The following is a 13,333-nucleotide window of genomic DNA, read 5'->3' as shown; positions in this document are numbered from 1 at the left end:
GCCGAACTGAACCTTTCCCAGCTTCCTTCCACTTGGCCTTGATCTCTGGCTCTGCCGTTTGCAACTCCAGAGACCTCACTGCAATCCAAAGCAGCCCATTCTACTGAACGGCAGCTCTAACCAAGCAAGCATTGCTCTCCCCTGCCGGGAAGTCCTTCTTGTTGTCTAACCTTATAGTCTCCTGCTGCACTCGATGTTTGCTTGCTCTCCAGCTGGCCTCTTGTTGGGGTGGACAGGAGGAGCTCTTCAAGGAAACCTGGTTCAGGAATCCAGGTCATCTCAGAGACACTACAACATAAAACAACATTACTTTCTGCCACTGCCCTCAGCCCCAGCGGGGAGAGAATCCTCTTGCTGAAGGGACTTTCCTGAAATGAGCCACCGGCCCCTGCCAATGCATGCCTGTTTGTCCCTATTCAGTAACCGTGGATACAGCCCACGCAGGCCCTGGGCTCTGGGATGTGTCTCTGACATGGGAGGACACAGCCTGGAAAGACAGCAGGAGCCATTGAGGGAGGTCCAGACGAGCTAGAGGGATGGACAAGGGTCCCCTGCAGTGCACAGGAGGGAGCGGTGGGCACCATGCAGGGCCTGGTTGACCCTCTAGCCCGGGGCAAGTGCCGCAGCCCTGGGTGCCCAGGAACCCTAGAAGGGAACCCAAGAAGCCCTGGGCAGACCCCTTATCCACTGCCCCTACCCCATCCCCACCCTTGAGGCCGGTTCTCTGGGACAGGGATTGCCCCTTGGTTTCTGGGACCCTAACCTCTCAGTCCATCTTTAATCCCCTGCCTCCCCAGTACAACAGGATCTCCCCTCCCTAGGTGGGAGAAGCCCCTCTCCATATCACAGGAAAAGCAGAGACCTTACAGCTCAAGAGATCTGGGTTCGACCAGATCAGCCACTGATTAGTCAGTGACCTCAGCACGTGACTTCCTTCTCTGGGCCTCAGTCTCCTCACCTGTAAAACCATGAGGCATTAGTGAGCCGAGGCAACAGTGCCAGCCCTCTTTATCCAGCTTCTCAGTGATCCCCCAGAGACCCAGGCAATCCCAGTGGGGGGTTGGGGGGAGCACGGCAAGTCAACCACAGCCCTCTGGTTCTCTGGATGCACAGACACAAACTCCCACACGTTCACAGAGCGGGGAGGTCACCGGGCGCAGGTCCAGGCTCCTCTGCAGCCCGGCCCCCAGCACTGTCCTGCAGCTGCCATGCTCCACCTTGTGGCCAGACCTGGAAATGTCCTGCGAGGTCCGGAGGGCGTGGAGTGTGGGGGGCGGTCCCCGAAAGCACCAGGTGCGGGAGTCCCATGTGACAGGGAGGACGCCAGGGAGTGGCTGGGCAGCAGGCAGGATGGAGTTCAGACAGGGGCACACCTCCAGATCTGGCGCAGTAGGAGTGGGCCAGCCCCTCTGAGACGGTCCCCCAGGTGCATCCACTTCCACCGTGCTCCCCACCTGGGAAGGGAATCAATATAACCTCAGTTTACCCCCTCCCCCCACCAGCAGCACTGTAAGGTCAGCATTGGCCCCATTCTATGGATGAGGAAACCGAGGCATAGAGAGGTGAGGTCAGCCCAGCACCAGTGCCTGGCAGGATTCGAGTCGGGTCTGCCCTACTCCAACCTTTCCACTGGTGACCCTGTGACTGCAGGTTACTAACTGCCCCTCCACTAGCCTGGCTATGACTTGCTGCCACCTCCCTGGCTGAGGGGACGCTATCCTGGGCCGGGATACCCGCCGACTCTCAAGCTGATGGGCAGATGCGACAGCAAAGCTCGGTGGTTGGGAGCCCCAACTTTGGCATCAGGCAGACCTGCGTTTGAATCCAGTTCCTGCTCTCTGCCCTTAAGTGAGTTTTTGTTGGTCTGTTTCTTTTCCGAGTCTCAGTTCTCCCATCTGTAAATGGGATCATCACAGCATCTGCCTGAGAACATTGCAAGGGCTGGGCAGCTGCTGCCACAGGATAGTGCTAGCAGAGGATAGCTGCTGCTCGAGGGAGGATAGTGACCCTTCCCACCAAGGAGCCCACCAGAAGGAACCCCTTCAGACCCTTCCAGGTGACTCCTGCTCTGGATTCATCCCTCAGGGTCCCGCATCTTCCTTCTCAGGGTCTCACTGGTTGTTCTGTTTGTCCCTACTCCCCACCCAGAACCACCCTTGCCTTGCTGGCACCTGTGGGCTGTGTCACGCTGGCTCCCTTCCATCTGCCTTCTGGAAAGGTGGGCCAGTGGGAGGCACAGGCCGGAGATGCCAGGGAGAGAGGAGAGGCAGTACTAGGCACTGCCTGTATTAGGCACTGGGGTGAGAGTGGCTGCAGCTCCAGCTGAGGTCCCTTCAGCTCTCACGGCCCAGGTGCCCCCTGCTCCCTCTGTGGCTGAGTCTGAGGCCACCATCAGCCCTGACCTCCTTGGGTCTCTCTCAGGCCTTCTCCATTGTCACCCATGCCCTCCCTTCTTGGAACTCTGTCCCTGTGGCCTCCCCAACCCCTGCTACCCTGGTCTCTCTACCTCGTTAACTGTTCCTCACTCCTCCTCCCAGAATGCTGGGACCCGCCCGGGTCTGTCCCCAGCCCCCTGGCCCCCTCACTCCACATTCCTCCCTGGGCAAGAGTGTCCATGCCCCAGCTTCAGTGACCAGACTTCCACTCCCTCCCAGCCCAGCTCTCACGGGCTCTCCACCAGTGGTGCTTAACCTTGTCTCAACATATGTATGCTTATAACTTCCAAAAGAAAAACCATCCCAGTGCCCTAACTATCAGAGGCAGGCACTATAGGCCAGTGGTGAGGTGCACAGATGCTGATTCAAATCCTGGCTTCTCCACTTCCCAGCAGCACTGCAAAGTCAGCATTGACCCCATTCTATGGATAAGGAAACTGAGGCACACAGAGGTGAGGTTGGCCCAGCACCAGTGCCTGGCAGGATTCGAGTTGGGTCTGACTGACTCCAGCCTTGGGTAAGTCACCTCTCTGTGCCTCAGTTAGCTCACTCGTAAAAAAGAGACAGCAACTACACCTTACTGCATAGACTTGTCTTGAGGATTAAATGATAATTACACATCAAGCATTTAGAAAAGTGTCTGGCAGTGTCAAGAGTTAAATGAATGTTGATTAAATTAATACATAAAGGGCCAGGTGCAGTGTCTCATGCCTGTAATCCCAGCACTTTGGGAGCCGAGATGAGTGGATCACCTGAGGTCAGGAGTTCGAGACCAGCCTGGCCAACATGGCAAAACCCTATCTCTGCTAAAAATACAAAAATTGTCCGGGCATGGTGGCACATGCTTGTAATCCCAGCTACTCAGGGGGTTGAGGCAGGAGAATCACTTGAACCCAAGAGGCGGAGGTTGCAGTGAGCTGAGATCATACCACTGCACTCCAGCCTGGGAGACAGAGTGAGACTCCATCTCAAAAAAAAAAAAAGGCACATAATGAAGGTAATTTAAAGTGAACCATCATTTCAAATTGTAAATACTCCTGTTGAGTACGCTATGCTAGCAGACACAATAAAACAATGAGGAGTGTGCACCTACACAGAACTCCACTGAATGTGACAGCCACAGATGCAGACCAATGTGGAGAAGGTCCTGTTGGCCGCTCAAATCCCACGAGAACATCTGCCATGAAGTATGTAGTTTTTCAAACTGGTGGCAAATCTGGGTAAGGCTCCGAACAAGATAAGGCGCAACCATCCTACAACGTGCATGGAAGGCGTAGTTCTGGCAAATCCAGTCTTTGCTAAAAACCGCGCAAAGATGCTCTCCGTTTCTAGGCAAGCCAGACACGTGCTCTAATCTTGGACTATTACAGACAGGTGGTTTCCCTCTGCACGTGTGCCTGGCAGGAAATGCAAGAGTCAAATAGCACGTGGGCCAACCCTTCATGATGGGGACTATCCCTAACATCACAGGGCGTTTGGCATCCCAGGCCCCATCCACTAACTTCCAGTAGTGCCCCCCAGTCATCGTCACTGAAAGCACCCCCACAAGTGCCCAAAGCAATGCCCAGGAGGCCCCTGGGTTTCACACCAACTGCCAGAGGGATTTTTTTCAAACCTCAAATGGTGTCTCTTGCCTGGTGACCCCAAGTTGCACGAAGGCCAAGTCTAAATTCCTGAGGCTCACGCCCAGAGCCCTTCGTACGTCAGTCCCTGGCGCAAACACAGATTGGTATCCTCAGCCCTCAGCTCCTACGCCCACCTCTCTACCGTTCAGCAGCTCTCCCTCTGCCCCTACTAAAACACACACACACACACACACACACCTGGGCCAGTGGCCAAGTTTTGCCGACAAGTCTTTGATGCCAGGGTCTGCTCCCTGGAATGCCTGCCCCGCCCCCACCTGACTGAATGCCTCTTGACACCACCCTGATCCTTTCCGACTCCAGCTCTGGCATCGTCTCCTCAGAGAAGACTTCTCTGCTCCTCACCCCACCCCCAGGCTTGGTCGGGGACTCTCCTGGGCTCCCACAGGCCCCTGGGCTTCCCTTAAGGCCCCCAGCACTGACCCTACCCTGTTCTAGTCACCAGTGCAGACATCTGCACCCATCCTAAGGCAGGCATGTGGTAGGTGATGAATACACAGATGAGAATCGCTCAGTCCTCACCATTGGGGAGCTCATGTCTAGAGGAACAGACTCAAGGGCAAGACAGAGAGGGGCTGGATCCGAGCCCAGTGAGACCCCCAAGAGAAGGCCAGCTGCAAAAGAGCAGCTCCCCAGGGGAGGTACCACTGTGGAGTGAGAATAGGAGTTTCCAAGTGGAGAAGAGGCAGAAGGCGTACCTGGCTGAAAACCAAGCACGGGCCAAGGTCAGGTGTGAGAGAAGGCATTGTACCTTCAGGAACTGCGGACAGGTCATTATTACCCAGGGTCGGGAGGCAAAAGAGCAATGATTAGAAATGAGGCTGGTGGGCTGGCAGAGGACAGATGGCACAGTCCTTGTAAGGTGCTAAGGATTTGGATTTGTGTCGTGGGGCACTGGGAAACCATAGAAGAGGTGAAAGAAGGGGAACGACGTGGCCATGTGTGCATGTGGCAGAGTTCCCTCTGAGAAGAGTGTGGAAGCTGCAGTGAAGGAGTGCATGCATGGAAATCACCCAGGGAAAGGCCACGAAGCCTGAATCAGGATGGGGTTGGGTGGAGTGGCAGAGAGCAGGAGTGGGTATTTGGGCATCAGGAATAGAATTTGGTGTCCGCTGGGGTTGAAAAAAGGGAAACAGCCCTAGTATACCCCCGGGATCTCAGCTTGGTGAACCCCCAGGAGTGAGGGCAGAGACTGGGGCTGGCAAGACAGCTTGGGGAGGGTGGCCAGGATAAACCCGGTCCTCCCCTGGATGAAAGCTAGGCTGCAGGCCCCTCTTCAGACACTAGAGGGAGCTCCAGGATAGGCCCAGGCTCCCCTCACCAACCAGCTTAGCTTCCACTAGCTCCGGGAGGGGATAGAACCCAGCTCACCATTCAGATGTAGGTCCTGGGGGTCCTATCGCAGCCCGGCCCACTGGCCTCACTGTCTCTGGGCCACCTCTTCCTTCAGCCACCGAAATGGCAGTGGAGAGGAGTCTTTCTGAGGTGGGAGCAGGCTGGGGCAGACTTTAGGAACTGCAGACAAGAAGTACAGACGGCCTGTGCCCTTCTAACCCTGTTCCCCCCACCTGCCCCTACGGGAGAAGGGGAGTTGGCTCACCCAAGGTCACATGGCAGAGCACCCCAGGTGGGATAGAATGGACTCAGAAAGAGCACAAGCAGCCCTTCCAAACCCCTTCCTGAGCCTTCCTACAAAAAAAACGAGGTAAGGGGGAATTCCCGTGAGCCACCCCCACGTAATCCTGGGACACCTTTCCCCCGCAGGAATGTTCTGGGGTTGGGATTAACAGCAGCTTCGTGGGTGGAGCCAGAGCATGAATGGCTACCACATTTTTAAAAATTTATTTTTCTTTTCTTTAGAAACAGGGTCTCTGCTGCCACCCAAGCTGGATTGCAGTGGCACGATCTTGGCTTACTGCAGGTTCAACCTCCCAGGCTCAAGAGATCCTCCTGCCTCAGCCTCCCAGATAGGTGGGACTACAGGTATGTGCCACCATGCCCAGCTAATTTTTTAATTTTTTTTTTTAGAGATGGGGTCTTGCTATATTGTCCAGGCCAGTCTCAAACCTCTGGATTCAAGTGATCCTCACACTTTGGCCTCCCAAAGTGTTGGAATTACAGGAATGAGCTGCCACGCTCAGACTGGCTGCCATATTTCAATGGTGTTCTGTACTTTCTGGAGAGGCACCTATTTTGCTGTGAGGCTGAGGTCCAAGGGAACAGGACCTTCTGGGGTCACTCAGAGAATTGTGTCTGCAGAGCTAAGGCTCAAACTAAGCCCTCTCACTCCTAGCCCAGAACTCTCCCCAGCAATGATTTCATGGAAGGGGTTAAACTCACTCTGTGGCTGGAGTCAAAGCTAAATGTCTCAGGTCAGGACTCAGTCTGGGGCTGAAGTCAGGGCTTAGTCTGAGTCCAGGATCAGGGCTCAGTCAGCCCAGGGTCAGAGCTCAGGACAGTTTGAAGCTGGAGGCAGTCGCCTCACCCTGGGTTCGGGTCTTCCGGCCACTGGAGCTAAAGCTGGACAGGACGTCATCCATTCATTCATTTGTTGGCTCACCAAGTGCTTATGAAATACCTCCTGTGTGCTGGGCAACATGGTAGGTGTTGAGATTTCTAGGGAGAACCAGATTCCCCATCCTTGGGGAGCTCACCGTCAGACCTGATCCTCCTCAGAGCATCCAGAGGGGGAAGGATGGAGAGGAGTTAGCTAGAGGAAATGAGGGGAGAGACAGGAGTGGGGAGAGCAGCATTCCAGGCCAAGGGCGCATCCCTGGGCAAAGGTGTGGAGGCAGGGGAGGCTGGCAGGGACACGGATGGAAGGGGACAGAGGGCGGCGTGGCTGTGGTGCAGCGAGCAGGGAGGCAGCTGGAGAGGAGGGGGCTACTGGGAGTCCACGGCCACCGGAGAGCAGGGAAACCTCGGAAGAACCCCCACAGGGCGGTGTGGGGGCAGCTTGGCATTTGGGAAGGATCGCCCCAGCTGCAGAGCAGGGAGTGACAGGATGACAATTTTAGGGAAAGTGACTGGCATCTCTACTTGTCTAAATGGCACAATCTTTTAACATTTTACAAAAACAAGAAATGAATAACAAATGGAGACACCAACACAGGAAACCCTTTTCCTATTAAATCTGATGGAAAGAGCAAGCCCAAGCCCAAATCCTGTCAAAAGGGTTTGACAACCTGCAAGGAGACATGCCTGCGACACTGCCAGAGCTCCCTGGAAGCTGCCTCCTCCGTGGAGCTGAGCACCCCACATCGGAGGCCCCCTTGAACAACACGGTTCTCATTGCCCAGACAAGGAAACCGAGGCTTGATAGGGGCAGGGGCTGACCCACGTCACATACCAAAATTGGAACAGATTCCTGATCTGCATGCTTGGACCTCTCTCTGTACATGCCACGCCTGTCCACACCCCTACACATCACACACACACACATCACAGCACACACACATACTACATACATAGAACCCCCACATCACACACACACATCACAGCGCACACACACTACATACATACAACCCCACACATCACACACACACATCACAACGCACACACACTACATACAACCCCACACATCACACACACACATCACAACGCATCACACACTACATACATACAACCCCACACATCGCACACCACACACACAACACACAAACACCTGCTGATATCACACACACCCATACACACGTCCCACACCACACACCCACATCACAACACAAACACACCACACACACAACACACATAACACACACCTGCACATATCACACACACCCACGCACACATGCATGCATCACACACCACACACCAACATCACAACACACTACACATATACAACCCCCACACATCACACACCAAACACACATAACACACACCTGCACATATCACAAAACCCACCCACACATTACACACCCACATACATCACAACATGCACTACACACATACAACCCCACACATCACACACCACACACAATACACATAACATACACCTGCACATATCACACCCACACACGCATCACACACCACACACCTACATCACAACGCACACTACACATATACAAGCCCCACACATCACACACCACACACACAACACACATCACACCTGCACTTATCACAACACACACCCACATACATCACACCACACACACCACACACATACAAACTCTACACATCACACACCACATATACATCATACACACACCAACACATACAAAATACACTACACACCTGCACACATAACACATACACACATCACACAACACACACACTACACACATACGACCCCCACACATCACACAACACATAACACATAACTGCCATATCACACACATTTCCACACCCATATGCATCACAACACATACAACCCCCACACATCACACACACCAACATACACACACAACACACACCTGCAGACATCACACACCATACACCTGTACACAACACACACACATCACACAACACACACACATCATATACACATACCCACACACACCACACACTCATACACCAACATATACATAATATGCAACACACACCCCCACACACATCAAACACACATACATCATACACAGCACACCTTTCATACATCACAACACACACAACATACAAACCACACACCACACCCTCCACACACATCACACACCACACATACCACACACACAACATACACATAACACACATACTACACACACGCAACCCACACACATCACACACAATATACGCCTGCACACAACACACACAGGCACATCACACACCAACACACACAATACCAACATACCACAAACACACAACCCACACATCACACCACACCATACACACACACCTAACACACAACATACACTACACACCTGCACACATCACAACCCCCAAACATCAGTGTACACATACATCACACAACAATACCCACACATCACGCACCACATATACACACCACACACAACCCCCACACATCACACACCATATATCACATAAGCACACACATCACATGCTACACATATCACAGCACACATACACAACACACATATCACAACCCCTACACATCACACACCACATACATAACACACCATACACACAGCACACACCATACAAACAACACGTATCACACATACACCCCCACAGACATCCTACATCATACACACATCACATAGCACACACACACACACCCCACATGCCGGAAATGCTCCCCAAATTCAGATATGCAAATATCTGTATACATACAAGATTCCTGCTAAACACACACAGACTGTCACATGATATACACTTTGTGGTTGGATAGACGTATGTGTACATCCACACCCCCCCAGAGCACCCACACACATAGGTTGTTCACATTCACACACACACCAGTCACACCCCATTCATCATCAAATCGAAATACCCATATACAGACAATCTTATTGCAGAACGTACCACCCACACAAACGCAAATATGTGCAGAGATACACAACACACCTACAAGATTCAAAAATATCCTCAGTACCCATCTACAAACACACCAGTCCCACATCCACAGACACACAGACCCTATGCAATCACAAACACCCAAACGCTATCGCCAGACACAGCCGCATCAAGACAGTTTGGGAGGCCCGCCAGCAGCTGGTGGATCGGGCAGAGCTGCCGTGTCCCTGTGCTCACATCCAGGGAGAGGCCTGGAGACCCTGCCACCCTCTGCAAGGGTCTATCAAAGTGCCACCTCCTGTGGGAGGCCAAGGACACCTGGCCCCTCAGAAGTGCCTGGGTCGATTCACAGCAAGTGCCAGGCAGCCTGGCTTAGGGGCCACACTGACTCACCCTGGACAGGAGTGTGTGAGCACGCGCTCCAGGTGCTTACCTGCAAGTAGGGGAGCAGGCAGCAGCAGCATCAAGATGAAAAGAGATAGTGTACCTGCTATATCAGCCTGCCTGCCTCCCTCTCCCTTCCTTCCTCTGCTATTTAATAAGGACCTTTAGTGAATGGGGCAAAACCAAGACACAGCCACTGCCTTCCAGGAGTGCAGTCTCGGTGTGAGCAGACACGCCTGGGGTTGAGCTGTTATAAGATATATTGAGATCATTGCTAGAGACCTCAGGGAGACCTGGCTTCCATCTGGGGCTGTGGGACATTGACCAATCATGTCCTTCTCTGAGCCTCAGCTTCCTCAGCTGAGAGACAGACCACACATCCCTGACCACCTGTCGGGTTTGTTAATAGAATCAAATGTCATCATGAAAGTGGAAACGCTTTGGGGGGAAAGGGACATTTTTCTTAAAATAAGAACCAGGTGTGGGTTAATCTGTGCATCAGATCTGTGATATGGGAGGGTGGGTAACTGTGTGGGCCCTGGAGTCAGGGAGGCCTGGCTAGGTTCAGATCCCTGCTTTGCCAGGACTAGCTGTCTGAGCTCCAGTTTGAGATTCTATTTTCTCATCTCTAATATAGATGTGATAATAATAATATCCAATTTACATGAGTGCTATGAGATAACACATGTTAAGCTCTTAGAACAGGGCCTGCCGGCCAGGCATGGTGGCTCACGCCTATAATCCCAAAGCACTTTGGGAGCCTGAGTGTGAGATCATGAGGTCAGAGACGAGACCATCCCTGCTACACGGGTCTCTACTAAAACACAAAAAATTAGCCAGGCTGCGGTGGCGGCTCTGTACTCCCAGCTACTCGGGAGGCTGAGGCAGGAGAATGGCTGAACTCCGTGAGGCGGAGTTTGTAGTGAGCGGCAGATCATGACCACTGCACTCCAGCCTGGCTACAGAGCTTGCATTCCTGCCCCAAAAAAAAAAAAAAAAAAAAGAAACCTGCCTGTCACAAAGTCACATGCCTCACCATTAAGCTCCCTGTTCTATATGGGCCTCATGTATTCAAACAACAAACACTTACTGAGCACTCTCTATGAACCAGGCATGATTCTAAGTGCTCTCCAAATTCTAACTCATTCAATCCTTTGAACAACTCTATTATTATCGCCTTTCTGCAACCAAGAAAACTGAGGCACAGAGAGGTCCAGTCACTTATTCAAGGACACACAGCTGATAGAAGGCAGAACTGGACTGAAACCCAGGTCTGTGGGACCCTCTGAATCTATCTACAAGACATGTACTTCCCCTTTATACTTCAAAATCCTCCTCCTCCCACCTTGTGCACTGTTAATAAATCATCCAGCAACGGTTTCTAATTCCCAGACTTGGTTGCAAATGAATTATTCACATGGTAAGGCCTGCAAACTGCCGGCTGGGCCTCATTACCCAAGAAAAGGTCACCACCAAGAAGATGCCGCCTCCTTCCCTGGGCATCGGCCCCAGGGCTGGGCTACAGAGGCAGCCAGAGTTGGTGGGCCCTGCTCGAACTTTGAGGAGCAGCTTTCTTTTCCTTCCCCCCGGCCCTTGCTCTCTAATAAGCTCACAGTCTGATGTTGCTGAGAGACCATAAGCTCTAGACTCAGCCAGTCCTGTGTTCCAATCCTGGCCCTGCCCTGAGCAGCTGTGTGACCTTACGCAGGTGGCCAGCCCTCTCTGAACCTCTGTGGGAAGCTGAGCGACGGGCCCACACAATGGGGTACAGGACGCCACTTCACACTTCCTCTTCTTCCTCCATTTGCAGGCCGAGGCTTGTGCTGTCCCTCCAGGTCCTGTGCTAGATGCTGGGGACAAAGACCCTGTCCTGTGGGGACATCCAGTGTCTGACTGAAACACTGGTGTGAGTCTGAGCCTTGGGGTGGGTTGTGGGGACTACTCTGCGCTCCAGAGCCCCTCTTCAGGGCTGAGCTGTGGGGACTGCTGTTACCTCCCTGGGTTAAGCCCCCTGCCAGGGACAGCCTGTGGCCAGTGCCTCACCCATGTGTGACTGCAGAGGCACGGCTCCTTCTCAACTGGGAAACTCTAGGGGATCATCAGCTCCAGGGGTCCTCCTAGGGACCTCAGTTGCAGCCTCACGGTGGGTCAGTCTCCTGCCCAGTCAGCCTTGCTCCTTCCTTCCAGGTGGATCTCCCAAGGACATGCCCCCAAGAAACACACACGCAGTCCAGAATCTGTCTCCAGGAACCCAGGCTGAAATACTTGTCACAGACAATCCTGGCATTGAATGAGAACCAACCCAGGTCACCCGCAGACTCCTCATTCCCAGGCAGACTGAACCTCAATATTGCTTCCAGACGGAGCCTAGTTTCCGCCCCAGTCTAAGCTCAGATCCTAGTCCCAGACTGAGCCCAGGCCTCCCGTGGAAAGCAGAGGGCCATCTGAGACAGAACAGAGAGAGGCCGCGTGGGAGGTAGAAGATTGGGGTGTGGCTTACACTGAGAACTGAGCCAGACTCACCCGGTCAGCCAGGAAGTCAGAGTCACGGAATCTCGATTCACAGAGAGGTATTAAAACAAAAACAAAACAAAAAAAAAAAACAAAATCTACCATGACTGACAAGAAAAATCCTAATAGCTGTGGGCACCAAGCCATGGGACCTACTTCCAGGTGCCTCTGCTTCCTCGGGACAACCCCATAGAGTTCTATTACCACCCATTTCATTTTATTTCAGTGCTTTATTATTGTGTTGTATTATATTGTATTTATTTTGAGGCAGGGTCTTGCTCTGCCACTGAGGCTGGAGTGCAGTGGTACAATCACAGCTCACTGCAACTTCTAACTCCCAGGCTCAAGTGATTCTCCCGCCTCAGCCTCCCAAGTATCTGGGACCACAGGTACATGCCACTACACATCATCAGTTTTATTATTTTTTTGTAGAGACACAGTCTCCGTATGTGGCCCAGGCTGTTCTCAAACTCCTGGGCTCAAGCGATCCTCCCACCTTGGCCTCCCAAAGTGCTAGGATTACAGGCATAAGCCGCCACAGTCATCCTATATTATAGTGCATTTTATAGACGAAGAAGCCAAGGCTCAGAAGCATGCATGACTTGGCCTCTGGCCCACACTGTATTTCTACAGGATCTAGACTCAATCAGAGGCTCATCTCCCAAAGAGAGACCCATAAGGAGCGTCCAGGCCCCTCTGTCACCTGAACTAGCGAGTCACCAAGTTCCTAAGTCTTGCCCAGGGCAGCAGGGGTGTCAGGGGAAGGACAGTGACTGGTGCATGAATCTGTGCAACTGATCCAGCCCCAACCTCTGGCAGGCCCTCATTCCCTTCTGGGTCTCCCAATTCATATCATTGGATGCTCACAGTCATCTCCTCAAGGTAGGCACTATTATGTAGACATGGCATAGGTGAGGAAACTGAGCCCCCCAAAACGGGATCCCACCTGTCTGGGCT

Source organism: Papio anubis, chromosome 13, assembly GCF_008728515.1.
Source record: "Papio anubis isolate 15944 chromosome 13, Panubis1.0, whole genome shotgun sequence".
In the NCBI taxonomy this organism is placed as follows: Eukaryota; Metazoa; Chordata; class Mammalia; order Primates; family Cercopithecidae; genus Papio; species Papio anubis.
This window is presented reverse-complemented; position numbering follows the sequence as displayed.